General features: G+C 45.8%; 1 protein-coding gene across 4 annotated transcripts in view; it reads left to right on the top strand.

The window, feature by feature from the left end:
- The window catches only part of Ttc39b (tetratricopeptide repeat domain 39B), a 108,848-nt gene that overhangs the window by 35,028 nt on the left and 61,160 nt on the right, over positions 1 to 12,660 (top strand). Inside the window, exon 1 of one of the 4 annotated variants that reach the window (XM_028873290.2) lies at positions 3,312 to 3,625. The exons of 2 other annotated variants lie outside the window; for them this stretch is intronic. The gene's annotated coding sequence lies outside the window, so the exon portion shown is untranslated. Of the gene's footprint in view, positions 1 to 3,311; positions 3,630 to 12,660 lie in introns of those variants that run through there. One more of the 4 variants, XM_028873291.2, reaches the window with a different exon arrangement.

Here is a 12,660-nt window from a genome sequence, read left to right as displayed (position 1 = left end):
ATACAACCATTATAGCACCCAAGATGTGAGACATTTTGCTTATTTTCTTGAAGCCCCATAATGGCTCTAAAACTTAAAAAAAAAAGTGTTTTCATAAAAGGAAAATAATTCTCTTAAATTTATCAAATAAGAGAAAAGAATATAATTTTGCATATTTCCCTATTTCTGAGATCTACCTGCTTTGAATGATGGTGGTACTACTGCCTCCTCCCCTTTCTCCTCCTCCCCTTTCTCCTCCTTCCCTTTCCCCTCCCTCTGCTCCTCCTTCTTCTCCCCTTCTCCTCCCCATTCTCCTCCCCCTGTTCCTCCTCCTGCTCCTCCTCTTTCTCCTCCCTCTGCTCCTCTTCCCCCTCCTCCTTCTCCTGCTTCTCCTCCTGCTGCTCCTCTTCTTCCTCTTCCTCCTGCTCCTCCTCCCGCTCCTCCTCCCCTTCCTCCTCTTCCTGCTGCTGTTCCTCTCCCTCCTCCTGCTCCTCCACTTTTTCTTCTCCTATTACTGGTTTTATGAATTTACAGGACACCAGGCTTAACAGACACCTCTTGAGCACATCCTCTACATCATAGGGCATTAAACTAGTTCGGGGACAGACTTGACCAAAGCTGGTTGTGTATGGATGAAAGTTCTAGAAAGTCTTAGTCTCCCTTAGGTGCCTTTTGCTGTGATGACATGCACACCACGGCAACTGATGGAAGAGTTTATTTTGGTTTACGCTTCCAGAGGGGAAGTCCGTAATGGTGTAAAAGGCATGACAGTTGGAGCAGGACCATGCTGGTACATCTTCAGACACATGCAGAAGACAGAGAGTAAACTGCCAGTGGGGCCTGCAGACTCTCAGAGCCCACCCCAGCCACCTGCCTTCAGCAAGGCTCCTGATCTCCCCAAACAGCGCCACCAACTGGGGACCAGCTGTTTAGATACCTGAGCCTGTGGGGGATGCTCTCCTTCATACCACCACACCCTTTGACATCCTCCTCCAACCAAGTCTCAGTGTCAGCACTGCTGGGGGGAGGGTGCAGACACACGTGTGGGATGGGTAGCTTGTAATACTAAACAGTAGAGCAAACAGAGGCGAGCAGTTCTGTATTCAGAGGGGAGAGAAGTATGTTTTAAGCAGGGCACCAATAGAAAAAAAAAGAATGACACTTGTGACCATGATGAGGAAACAGAAGACCATTTAAAAGAAGGTTGAAGTCTGAAAGGCTGGGGTTCTGTCTCAGTGGTAGAGAGCTTATCCGGCATGTGCAGGGCTCTAGGGTTGATTTCTAGTCTGTCTGTCTGTCTGTCTCTCATGCACATGCACACGTGCACACACACACAAAACCATGAAAACTTCATTTAAGGTATCACCTCTTCCAACATTCTTAGGGAATCTTTAGCCTTCCTCAGCTTTTGAGCAGGTCAATTAAGTTGGGGATGCTTAGGAACCTGTAGTCTCTGGCTACTTAAAAGATCCCTGGAATTATGTACATAGCCTACCTCTTGTCCTTTCTTAATTATTACATTCTAATTGATTAAATGTATTTTATCAATTATTCTCATATACATTACAGTCACAAAATATAGTTGAAATCTGCATTTAAGTTTTTGTGTAGGAAAGAGATTAGCTGAGAGATATTATGATGAAAAGTGAAGTTGTGAATTACTGCACTTAGAATTTGCTGTTGGATTGCTATATCCCCCAATGCACACCCTCCCAAGAGCAGGTCTCTGGTGTGTTCTTGGGTGTCTGCAGTTCTTTTTGGTAGTGCAGCATTGGTTACATCTGGTGAATATCTAGCTTCTCTGTTGCGTGGGCTCCAGGAGAGCAGCAGCTGTGTCTGCTCTGCTCCCCACACCATTTAGCACATAGTAAGCACACAAATATATTAATTGCCATTGTGTGCACTGACGCTTGTGAGCACTATGAGAAATCTGGGTGGTTGGGTCAGCAAGATGGCTCGGTGGATAAAGGTGCTTGCTGCCAAGCCTGACGACCTTGAGTTCAATCCCAGACCCACATCGTGTAAGGAGAGAACTAACTCTTGCAGGTTGGTCTCTGACCCCCACATGTCCTCTGTGGCACTCATATTGTTCATCTCCAACAAATAACAAATAAATGTTTTTGTTTTTTGTTTTTAAAAAGAAATGTAGGTGGTTAGCCATAGGTCACGTGTATGGGCAAATAATTACACCTTTTATGAAGAGACGTTGTGTATCGAGGGAGAGAGGAGCTGGTAAGATACAGAAAGCTGATTCTGAGCACCGGTCATGAAGGCTGGAGATTCCCCAAGCTCCCCAATAAAGTTGTATAAGCAGAGAACAGTTGCTGGAGGAAGAGGAGAACATCTTCGGAAGAGGTGCCTACAGGATGGGCAGGAAGTGCTCCATACAGTCTCTCCTGAGTTTTCACCTACGCTGGGAGAGCTGTGAGGGAGGACTGCCTTGGAGTCTTCTCCTGTAAGTGACCCCAGAGAACTCATTTCAAGCAAGACTTGGTTGGAATTAATTTTTTTGTTCTGTCCTTTTATTTATCTGGGATGAATAGACATTTATTCACATCATCCCAGGAAAAGTCACACAACACAAAGATAATACATAGCTTGGAAAGCAATATTATTGAAGAAAAAAACCACATAATTGTTAAGTCCCATCCATATGATATAGGAGAGAGAAAAATATTCTAAGTAAATGGTTACAAAATACTGGCATTGATTATCTCTGGGTTATGGGATTGTGTGTGGTTTTATTTTTCTTCATTTCCTAGTTACTTACAATGTGGAGAATCCAGCTTCTTTTACTTGGTAATAACCCCCCCCCCCGCCCCCACAGTGTCTTATAGCCATCTCAACAATCAAAACACAAAAATAAAACTGCAACCAAAAAACACAACTCTAAACCCAAACCCACTTGAAATACTGTTTATCAAATGGCAGTTGGAAATTAGCCTTTCCAACAACCTCGATATGACTGTTAGGTGATACAGATTTGTCACTGAAGTAGCCTGCCAGACTGAAAACTCTAGAGAAACTGATTTTCCCTTCTCAGTGTTTCTTAAGAGTGGGTTTTAAGAGAGTCCATGGGTATGAAATGTAAGTCATACCCGGGAATAACAGCTTGTCCTTACTCTTTTCTTAAAACAAGAAAGTAATCCATGCTCTCTCCCGATAGATAGGGAAATGCCTCTGTCAGATGAGAAATCATTGGAAAGTCCTGTGGTTTGTATGAACCGTCCCTCTGTTCCTATCTTGCCTGCTTCTCTAGGATAATTAAACAGTGATGGATCAGGACTAGGCTGCGGCAGAGATTGGGGAAAAAATCTCCCAGCATCCCTTCCTGCGGAAGCAGCCGCCACAGCCTCGGCGTGAGTGTAGCCGCCACTGTAACTGACAGGTCTTAGATTCAGCCCTGCAGGGCTCCGGGGCTGTCAGATGCCTCCTTACTTCTCTCTCTGTCGGGCTCTGGCGATCGAACGTCTCTTTGGAGACCAGGGAACGAGGTTGAAGGGCTCTGTTGGTTTTTACCCTGAGGAATGGCTCTTGCTTTAGTTGGCTTTTAAAAAGATGTGGTAGAAGAGAGGGAAAGACGGCCGGCTGACTTCCTAGTGGACCCTGTTCTTTCCTCTGAAGTTCAGCTGCTGTGCGCCCGCCCGTGAGTATGTTGTGCTTGTTTAGCAGTGCCAGGGGGACATGGCTGCAAGGTTCTCGTTAAGTCTGGGAGCATTTATTTAAGGAAAGCTTTGGGGGAAAAATTAAAGCGTTCAGTTTCACTAGAGACCTGCAGGTTTCATTGATGACATTGTCCTCTTAGCAGCTTCCTGTCAGCCTTGGCAGGGCTTCTTCCCACGCCCCCTCCCTTTTTGAATCTTCCCGAGGGTGAGTGCTGTAAATGCAGAAAGCAGCACGTCTCTGTCTATGCGCCTGCCTGCCTCCCTGCCGCAGAGGCTGTGGTCTTCCTCAGTGCCATGGCTGGCTGACCGATTACTGCAAGGTGTGCCCTGGGGCTCCCCAAGACTTCCACAGCAGAACAATGGCAGCAGGAGGAGGCTCACTGTGTTTTGTCTTAGGTCCTCTGCTGCCTTCTTCCTAGCATTTTGTTTTGTCTTGTTATGGTAATTCAGACCTTAAAGATGAGTAAAGTGATCTTCATTCAGAAATAGCCTGTGTCGTTTACCCTAGACCTTGACCTCCCACTGGTGGTGGTGGTGGCTTCATCCAGTCTCTGTAGCAGATCATAGTGAATGTGAGCTCTGCTTCATGACCTTTTCAAGTTGTGCATTGGAATCACTGCTGATTCGTGTGTGTGTGTGTGTGTGTGTGTGTGTGTGTGTGTGTGTGTGTGTGTATGTGTGTCACACACACACATACACACACACATACAGATCCTGAACTCAGAACATCTGTCCTGAGTCATTGTGCCCCACTTTTCCCTCTGGAAGTCACCAGAGGCTACAGCGTTTCTTTCTGGATTGGTAAATGCACTCTGGGCATTTGGTTAGCATTGAAGTTGATTTTGGATTCCTCCTGTGACCCCCACATGTTCTTGTTGGTCTTTGTGAACTGATTCATATCAGTTGGCCATCGATCTCCTCCCTCTATCTTAAAACCACATTAAAGTGACTTTTAGAAGTGATCTATTCAGAGGCTGGTAGTCAAAATACTTTTAAACGCCAACTGGCTTTTGTACATGTAATATGCTTAACTTAGCCTGACATAATATATGAGCTTTTTGGGTGCCAGATTTGGTTGATTTCCTGCAGAGTAAAAATAAATGAAGGATTTTTTAAAAAAGAAAAAATCCCTGCCACCTAGAGATCAAACATCTGCTGTTTTTATTTTTAAACATTTTGTCATACCTAAGTGCAGCAACTTGAATTTAATTAGGAAGGGTTGCTAAATTTAGGACACTCTGCCTTTAAGTTTCCAAAGAACATTCATTCATTCATTCATTATTTCATTCATTCATTCTTTTCACAAATGTTCACATTTGTTGCAAAGCTTTTTCCAAGCTCTGGGGATATGATGCTGATGAAAATACTGTATTTGGACTCCAGAAGCAGATATTTTTAGTAGGTAAAGGAGGCCGTTAAAACCTAATTACCAAGTTATTTCATTAGAGCTGTGGTGAGCTTTTCAGCTATATAGCTACAGGCTACTTTGTGAGCAGCCTTTATGGGACACATAAATGTTTATAACTAGTGCTGCCCTAGATCTTCAATCACGGAACCTTGAGTTCTTAGGAGAGAAATGTTAGAAATATGCTCATTAGTTCAGAAGCATACAATAAGTACTGTAAGTATAGGGTTTAGGTTAGAACTGATTTCTGTTTTGGTTGGTCCATTGGGGAAGGGAGGGAAATTGGTTATAGGTACACTCTGTGCCATCATTTCCCTGTCTTAGGGGAGAAGATAGAACTGGACTCTTCTTCAAAGGTTTTCTGTGCGGGCTCAATGCTTTTGGTCAATCTCCTCCTCCTCTTCCTCCTCTTCCTCCTCCTCCTCTTCTTCCTCCTCTTCCTCCTCCTCCTCTCCCCTCTTCTTCCTCCTCCTTTTCCTCCTCCTCTTCCCCCTTTTCCTCCTCCTCTTCCTCCTTCCCCTCCTCCTCCTCTTCTCTCTTTAAACTTAGAGCGACTGCCTGTCCCTGGATTCACAAATGAGGAAACGAGGCACACAGAGGTCAGCCCCCTGCATGGGGTCGTTCAGAGTGCTGATTGTAATGGCCCCACTTGTAAGATGGCAGACCTGAGTTCCTTGGTGTGATTGCATTGTGTCTCTTAGCTGGAGGCCGACTGGGGTGGAAATTTCAGTGTATTTCTGGATATCACGCATCATGAAAAAGAGTGATTCTTTCCTTTGGCCCCAAGCCCTAATCTTCCTATCATTTGCAGTTGCTTTCCTCTTCTGACATATACTTGCATCCTCTGCTCTCTTTAGAACGGGCAGGACTGTGTGTGGACGGACTGAGCTCCAGTGGTGGATGCACATGGATGAGGTTCATCCGAGAGAGGCGGTGTGGGTGGGAAGGGGCCAGCTTGTCTTGCACTTCATGTTCAGATGCTGTCACCAAGGCCAGACAGCTCTCTGTCCGCCCTGGCAGTGTTCTCATGGAGCCTCACAGCATCGGTCAGTTTCTGCAGAGCAGTAATGAGCAGAGCGCGACTTCTCAGCAGAGACGGTCAGCAAGCCTCCCTTGACCTGCTGCAGTTTCTAGATGGCCACGCTGCTTCTGTGGGAACTGTGACAAAGAACTCATGAGCCCGTGGGATCTGTTGACACCGTCCTCCCCTCACCAGACCCCTTGGTGCTTCCAGCTCCATCTCACACCTTAAAGCCTGCAGCTTTGGCTGAGCTGGGGACAGTTCTTAGGTTACACGTAAAAACATAAAAAAGCATGGCTCTTCTAAAGCTTGTTTGAATCTTGAGTGCTGTGTCCACTTGGATTTGCCTGTCCTGTGACTATCTGTACATGCACCGCACATGTGACTGTCCTCTGCACTGAAGATGTAAGCACATCGGGCAGGACAGGCCTGTGGATGTTAGCAACCCCTCCGCAGACTAACACCCAGGCATTAACCAAAATGGTGGTGGCCTTGGTGAGTGTGAAAAGCTGTGGTGCTGTTCTAAGGAAGACTTAGTGCTCAGCATGTGGATTCGATGCACATTTCACGCGTGGTTTCTCTTCTTTTGATGGTTCACTAGTCCACAGGTGTGGACAGTCTGGAGTGACCATTCAGGTGGGATGAATGGACTTCTTTAGTGATTATTTTAGATTAGTGGGTTATAGAATACTTTATTTGAGATTATTACAGGTGACTGCAGTTTAGAAAGAGAAGAGCATGGGGCTAAGACTTGAATTTCATCTGTGGTTGAGGCTGTGGTCATTATCTTCTTAGAGAATAAGGCAGAATTTGAGCCGTTCAGCTATCCACAAACCAGGACGTAACATAAGACATTGAATTGCTGTTCACCTCCATAACAGCTTAGGTTTCTCTTTCCTTTCCTTTTCTTTTCTCTTCTCCTCTCCTCTCTTCTCTTCTTTTCTTTCTCCCTCCCTCCCACCCACAATAACATCCCATTATGGCAGCCATTCCATCTGATAGCTTTATTCCGTAGCCTGATTAAACATAGCGAATCAGCTAGGAGAGCGTGGAAGTGTGGGAGAAGAGTCGGTGCTGATGTTTAATTTCTCGAGTATTTGTACGCCTCTCCTTCCATGCTAATACACCCAGCAGCATCTACGCACCAATACATCCCCATGTGTTCATACTTCATACACTGCTCCAGTCAGTGGGCAGAGACACGAGCTAGTCTGAGAAAATGGCTTTTGGGCTGCGGTTACTTTTTCTCTCCCTCACGGTTTATGAGGTGAAGGAAATGAAAACTTGTCTTCGCAACAATTGTTGTTTAAAGACATCTTGCTATTCTTTGTTTCAACTTTGATTTTTTTTTTTTTTTTTTTTTTTTTTTTTTCGAGACAGGTTTCTCTGTGTAGCTTTGCGCTTTCCTGGACTCACTTGTAGCCAGGCTGGCTCGAACTCACAGAATCCGCCTGACTCTGCCTCCGAGTGCTGGATTAAAGGCGTGCGCCACCACCGCCCGGCGATTTTTTTTTTTTTTAAGTGAACAACTTCTTCCCAGTCATCATCACCCTGAAAACCTGCATTTGCTGTGCACCCTGCAAATATCTGCTTCTATGCTGGGAGGGGCATGGTAACTGGCCAAACACTGCTTTTAGCCGCCTCCGCCCCGGGATTGCTGGAAACACTAGGCAGAACTGCTGAGTCGCAGGAATGTTGTGGTCTGTGTAATGGGAAGTTCTTGGCTCTCCTCACCTTAAGTGGCGTAATAACATCACCTCCGCCTACAACCCCTTACATTTATTTATGTGCTGTCTCAGTTTAAAAGGTGATTTTACAACCGCAGTGCATCTCATTGTGGGAGCGTCCCTGTGAGGTAGACTGAGCCCCGAATTGTTCTTTCCTGCTCTTGCTGAGGCCCATCATCCAAACTGTTGATGCACCTGGCGTAGCAATCCAGTTCTGCCTTGTGTCCCAGCACACTGCCTCCTCAGTCTCTGTGGTGTTCTGGTGAGAAGGGACGAGGCTGAAATGAAGGAAATTTCCTGCTAGGAGTGAGCCCTCCAATAGAGAAGAGATCCCCCACCCCCCGCATTTTCCCTTCAGTTAAAAGAGACTGAGCTGTTGGACCCAGGAAGATCCACAGGAGCTGCACACGTCTCTGCCAGTCTGCCACCCTGCTGCCGCTTGTTTCAAATAACACAGGGAACTGGGTTTGCTCTGCGCGAGGAGAGAAGTTGGAAAGGCCTAGTTCCTGTTCTTGGGAGTTTGCTGTGTCTTTGGGCAAGGAAAACAGCACTCCTTGGGGACAGTTTGAATAGATCGTAGCCTCCCTTCTGTCCCCGCAGTAAGTCAAGCCTGAGCTGCTGTACGCTCTGTGGAAATGAACTTTTATTCTTTCCAAACGGTCTCGCATTGCAACAAAGCCCCATTCCGCCAGGAACGGAAAATAAAGCAGCACGAAGCTGTCAGCTAAGTTGACTTTCCGATCTCCAGTCTTCTCTTTTGGAAAGATTGTGGAGCAGGTGGTGGTGAGGCAGGGTCACCGCCGAGTGAAGTGCGAACTGAAACCCTCCACCTGTATCTACCTCCTTCCTGTCCTTCCAGGTGGGGAGGGGCGGGGGCAGGAGCTGGTAGAGCAGAGTGGTGGGAGGGGTAGGAACTGCTGGCCGGGCCTTGGCGCTGGCTTCTAGCCCTGCTGTCTCTGTGTGGCTGTAAGGATGGTGGGGGGTTGTGGAGGCACGGGGGTGGTGGCTGTGAGTGCTGTAGGGACCTGTGGGGCTTGTGAGTGGACATGGCCCTGGCCTGGGCTGGCCCGCAGAGCTCCAGATCCTGAAGCCCCTCCTACTTTGTCTCTAAACTAGCCTGAAAAGGTCTTGTTCTGTCGTTATTCCAGGCAAAGAAGACGTGCAGAACTCGAATAAAGCGCTGATGAGTGTGCCTAATCTAGTTTCAATATTTTATTTGATTTATCATTCCCTCTATGAAGTGGGTGTGGTGGCCCACACCTGGCATCCCAACCTTTGGGAGACTGAGGCAGGAGGATTGCAAACATGAAGCCAGCCTGGGCTATATGAGACTCTTTCTCAAAAACAAACAAACCAAAGTGATGGTGGTAATATACATTCATTTTTCAGTCATTTCACACTAGGCTGCTCTAGAAGGGTGCATGGGAATCTTCCGAGTAAACAGAGGTTTTTTGTTTTTTTGAGATGGGTTTTTCTGTGTGGCCTTGCTGTCCTGGATCTCACTCTGTAGACCAGGCTGGCCTCGAACTCACAGAGATCCACCTGCCTCTGCCTCCCGAGTGCTGGGCTAAAAGGTGTGCGCCACCACCCCCTGGCTTGAACAAAGCTTCTTTGGTGCTTCTGTTTTCTCAGCTTTCTGCCTGTGCTTCTTGCTCTGAAGTTAAAAGCTTTCTGTTCTTGAGAACCGGCCTTGAGTGTCTTCTCTCCCCGGCTGTTGTTGCTCTTAGCACAGTGAGTGTGTCTGCTCGGGAACCCTGCAGTTAGTCCCTGGTCCCTTTGTCCAGCCAGCATAAGGCTTGCTGTCCCGGAAGAGACAGTTCAGGGCTCTCACTTTGCTCGTGCTGGATGCTGGTCTCTGTTAACACGACTTGGGTGGTGCCCGTTAGTACTCTGCTGTGTTCATCAGTTCGCTTTTCAGTAACTCAGCCTTTCACTGCCTCGTTGCTGAGTCACATCTCTCTTAAAAATTTTTATTGATTACTGTCATTTTTGTGTGTGGTGTGTGTGAGTGCACTTGCACACGTGCCGCAGTGTGTGTGTGTGTGGGTGTGTGTGTGTGTGTGGGTGTGGGGGGGGTGGTCAGAGAACAACTCTTGGGAGTTAGTACTCTCCTTCCATCTTCATGTGGGTCCTAGGGAGCAAATTCAGGTGGCCAGGCTTGTGTGGTGAGCACTGTTACCTGCTGAGCTGTGTCTGTGGGCACCAAGTCATATCCTCCTCTGTATACAGCACGTACCACTTGGTGTTCATTTTGTTTGTGTGTTTTCAGACATCATCTCTCTGTAGAGCCTGGGCTAGCCTCAGAAGTCAACTCTTGCTGGCATTTACACAGTTTTAACGTCCTCAGGCTTTAGGATCTCCAAACAGGAAACTAACGTTGATAGTGTACCACTTACTGTCCACCAGGGTCACTTCCTTCAGTAAAGAGTAAATCTCCGTTCTGCCAGGCCCCTGGGAAGGTCTGGGATCCCCACTGCCCCCGAGGCTGAGGCAGAAAGAAGACAGAATTCAAGGCCTGTCTGGACAACCTAGTGACGCCTGGTGTGGAATAAAAGTGAGAAGGCGGCTGGGAACCCAGTGGCAGAGTGCTTGCTTAGAGGTCCAGTCCCCGGTACCACAAGCAAAATGGGAATCAACCATAGTTCATTTTCAGTAATGGCAGATAACGGTGAAAAACAGGTTGAGCCACACTGTGGTGCCTTTAATCCCGGCACGGAGGCAGAGGTAGGTGGATATCTGTGAGTTCAAGGCCAGCCTGGTCTACAGAGCGAGTTCCAGGAGAAGACAGGGCCACACAGAGAAACCCTATCTTGAAAAACCAAAAAGAAAAAAAAAATAGTTTTTTTGTTTGTTTGTTTTTTGTTTTTTCGAGACAGGGTTTCTTTGTGTACCTTTGCGCCTTTCCTGGGACTCACTTGGTAGCCCAGGCTGGCCTCAAACTCACAGACATCCGCCTGGCTCTGCCTCCCGAGTGCTGGGATTAAAGGCGTGCACCACTACCGCCTGGCAAAAATTAGTTTTGAAGCATGTTAAAGTGGAGGAAATAGAATTCCAATTAGAAAAAAACCACAGAGGTTAAGTAAGAACTTTGCCAGTTTGTGGAAAAATGAAAGATTTCTGAATGGTCTAAAATGGTGTGGGAAAGACATTAGGTAGAGAAACATTCTGACTTCTTCACCTGAAAAGGGCTAAAAGCAGTAAATTATGCTGTTCTTGTCTATTTTTAGCTTCATTTTGAGCTGGGTGTGATATGCATGGGATGTTCAGAGTCTACTTCCTTAAATTAATACTTGAATGTTTCTTCAGTGATTTGAGACTAAATATTCCTTTTCCTGATGATGAAAACAATGTGTGACCGTGTCAGAAAATTTGGAAAAGATGGAGCAGGTGCAAAGAATGGAAACCCATCAAGTCCTAGAGATAATACTAAGATTTTTAGTTTTGGTTTAGGGGGCTTTTGTATTCCTAGAGGAAGGGCATCTTGGTTATCAGTCCACGTCTCTCATATCTAATATTTTCTTTTTTTTTTTTTTTTTTTTTTTTTTTTTTTTTTTTTCTTTTTTTTTTTACCTTTTTTATGTTGTCTGCTGCGGCTTTATTAGTAGTAATTAGCCTTCTCCTGATTAACCATTATTTTGCTGTGTACTGTACCTTTTATGAACATAATTGGTTCAGGGTAGATATTCGATCTCCTGCTAACACACAAACAGCCGCTGCTGACATAAATGAGCAAACTCTGCATGCTTACTAAGAACTCCTCCAAAACCACACCCCAGAACAGGCCCCAAAGTGGACCATGGAGATTCTAACCACAGAGACAGTGTGTTAGGGGATACGATCACAGATAAGAATGTATATGAGGGGTATCTCTGGCCATTTGTCTCACATAAAGACACAGAATTTACTGATGTCCCTTATAACATTTATAGTGACATTTAAAATAATTTTTTTTTAGTCTTAGAATCATAGTTTTTTCTGGCACTAAATGAAACTGTGAAGACTTTTTATTGTTCCTTGGACTCCTAGACTATTCATAGAGCACTAATCCTTTGGGTAATTTTTACAGATAAGGCAATCTACAAATGAGGAAAACCTTCTAGTTTGGTGAGCTCTCTTTTTATCCCTAATACTTTTCACGCTCAAATGCAATGATATCATAGTACTGAAAAGTTTATTAATCTTAGTGACTCAGTAAGCTGCAGCATGCCACTTCCTCTGCTGAATGGCTGCAAGGCTCAACCTGGAGAAGGGCAATGACCTACATGCATTACCTTACATACCTGTTTTCCCTCTACCGTGGTGCTGAGGCAGGGGATTGGAAATAGCCCATCCTCAGGTACAGCAGAAACTTTCTGTCACCTATTAGCCAACCACCCCTTGAAAATTTCATAGAATTTTGTGTTGGTTACACATTCTCTAGAACTTCATGTTAAAAGCTGAGGCTGGCAGAGTATTTGCCTAACATCCTTGAAAGTCTGACTTTGATCCTCAGCACTGCATAAACAAAGCATGATGTTTCATAAGTATAAAGAGGATCAGGAGTTCAAGGTCATCCTCAGCTATGTAGTGAGTTCAAGGCCAGCCTAGGAATTCATGAGACTCTGTCCAAAGGGGAGAACAGTGGAAATGAACCCATCCAGATTTCTTTTGTCAACACCTTCACCCTCACATCTCAGCATGTGGTTACATTTGAAGACAGGACTTGCACAGAGGTAAAATCAAAAAGAGTTCTTTAAAGACAGGCTCCAGTCCAGTCTTCCTGGTATCCCTAGAGAAGGCAGGCATTTCAACACATCAAAGTCCACCAGGCAGCAGAGTTCACAAAGGAAAGGCCCAGTGAGGAGCCATTGACAAGCCAAGGAG

This window comes from Peromyscus leucopus, chromosome 2 (assembly GCF_004664715.2).
Source record: "Peromyscus leucopus breed LL Stock chromosome 2, UCI_PerLeu_2.1, whole genome shotgun sequence".
NCBI classification, from domain to species: Eukaryota; Metazoa; Chordata; class Mammalia; order Rodentia; family Cricetidae; genus Peromyscus; species Peromyscus leucopus.
This window is presented reverse-complemented; position numbering and strand designations above follow the sequence as displayed.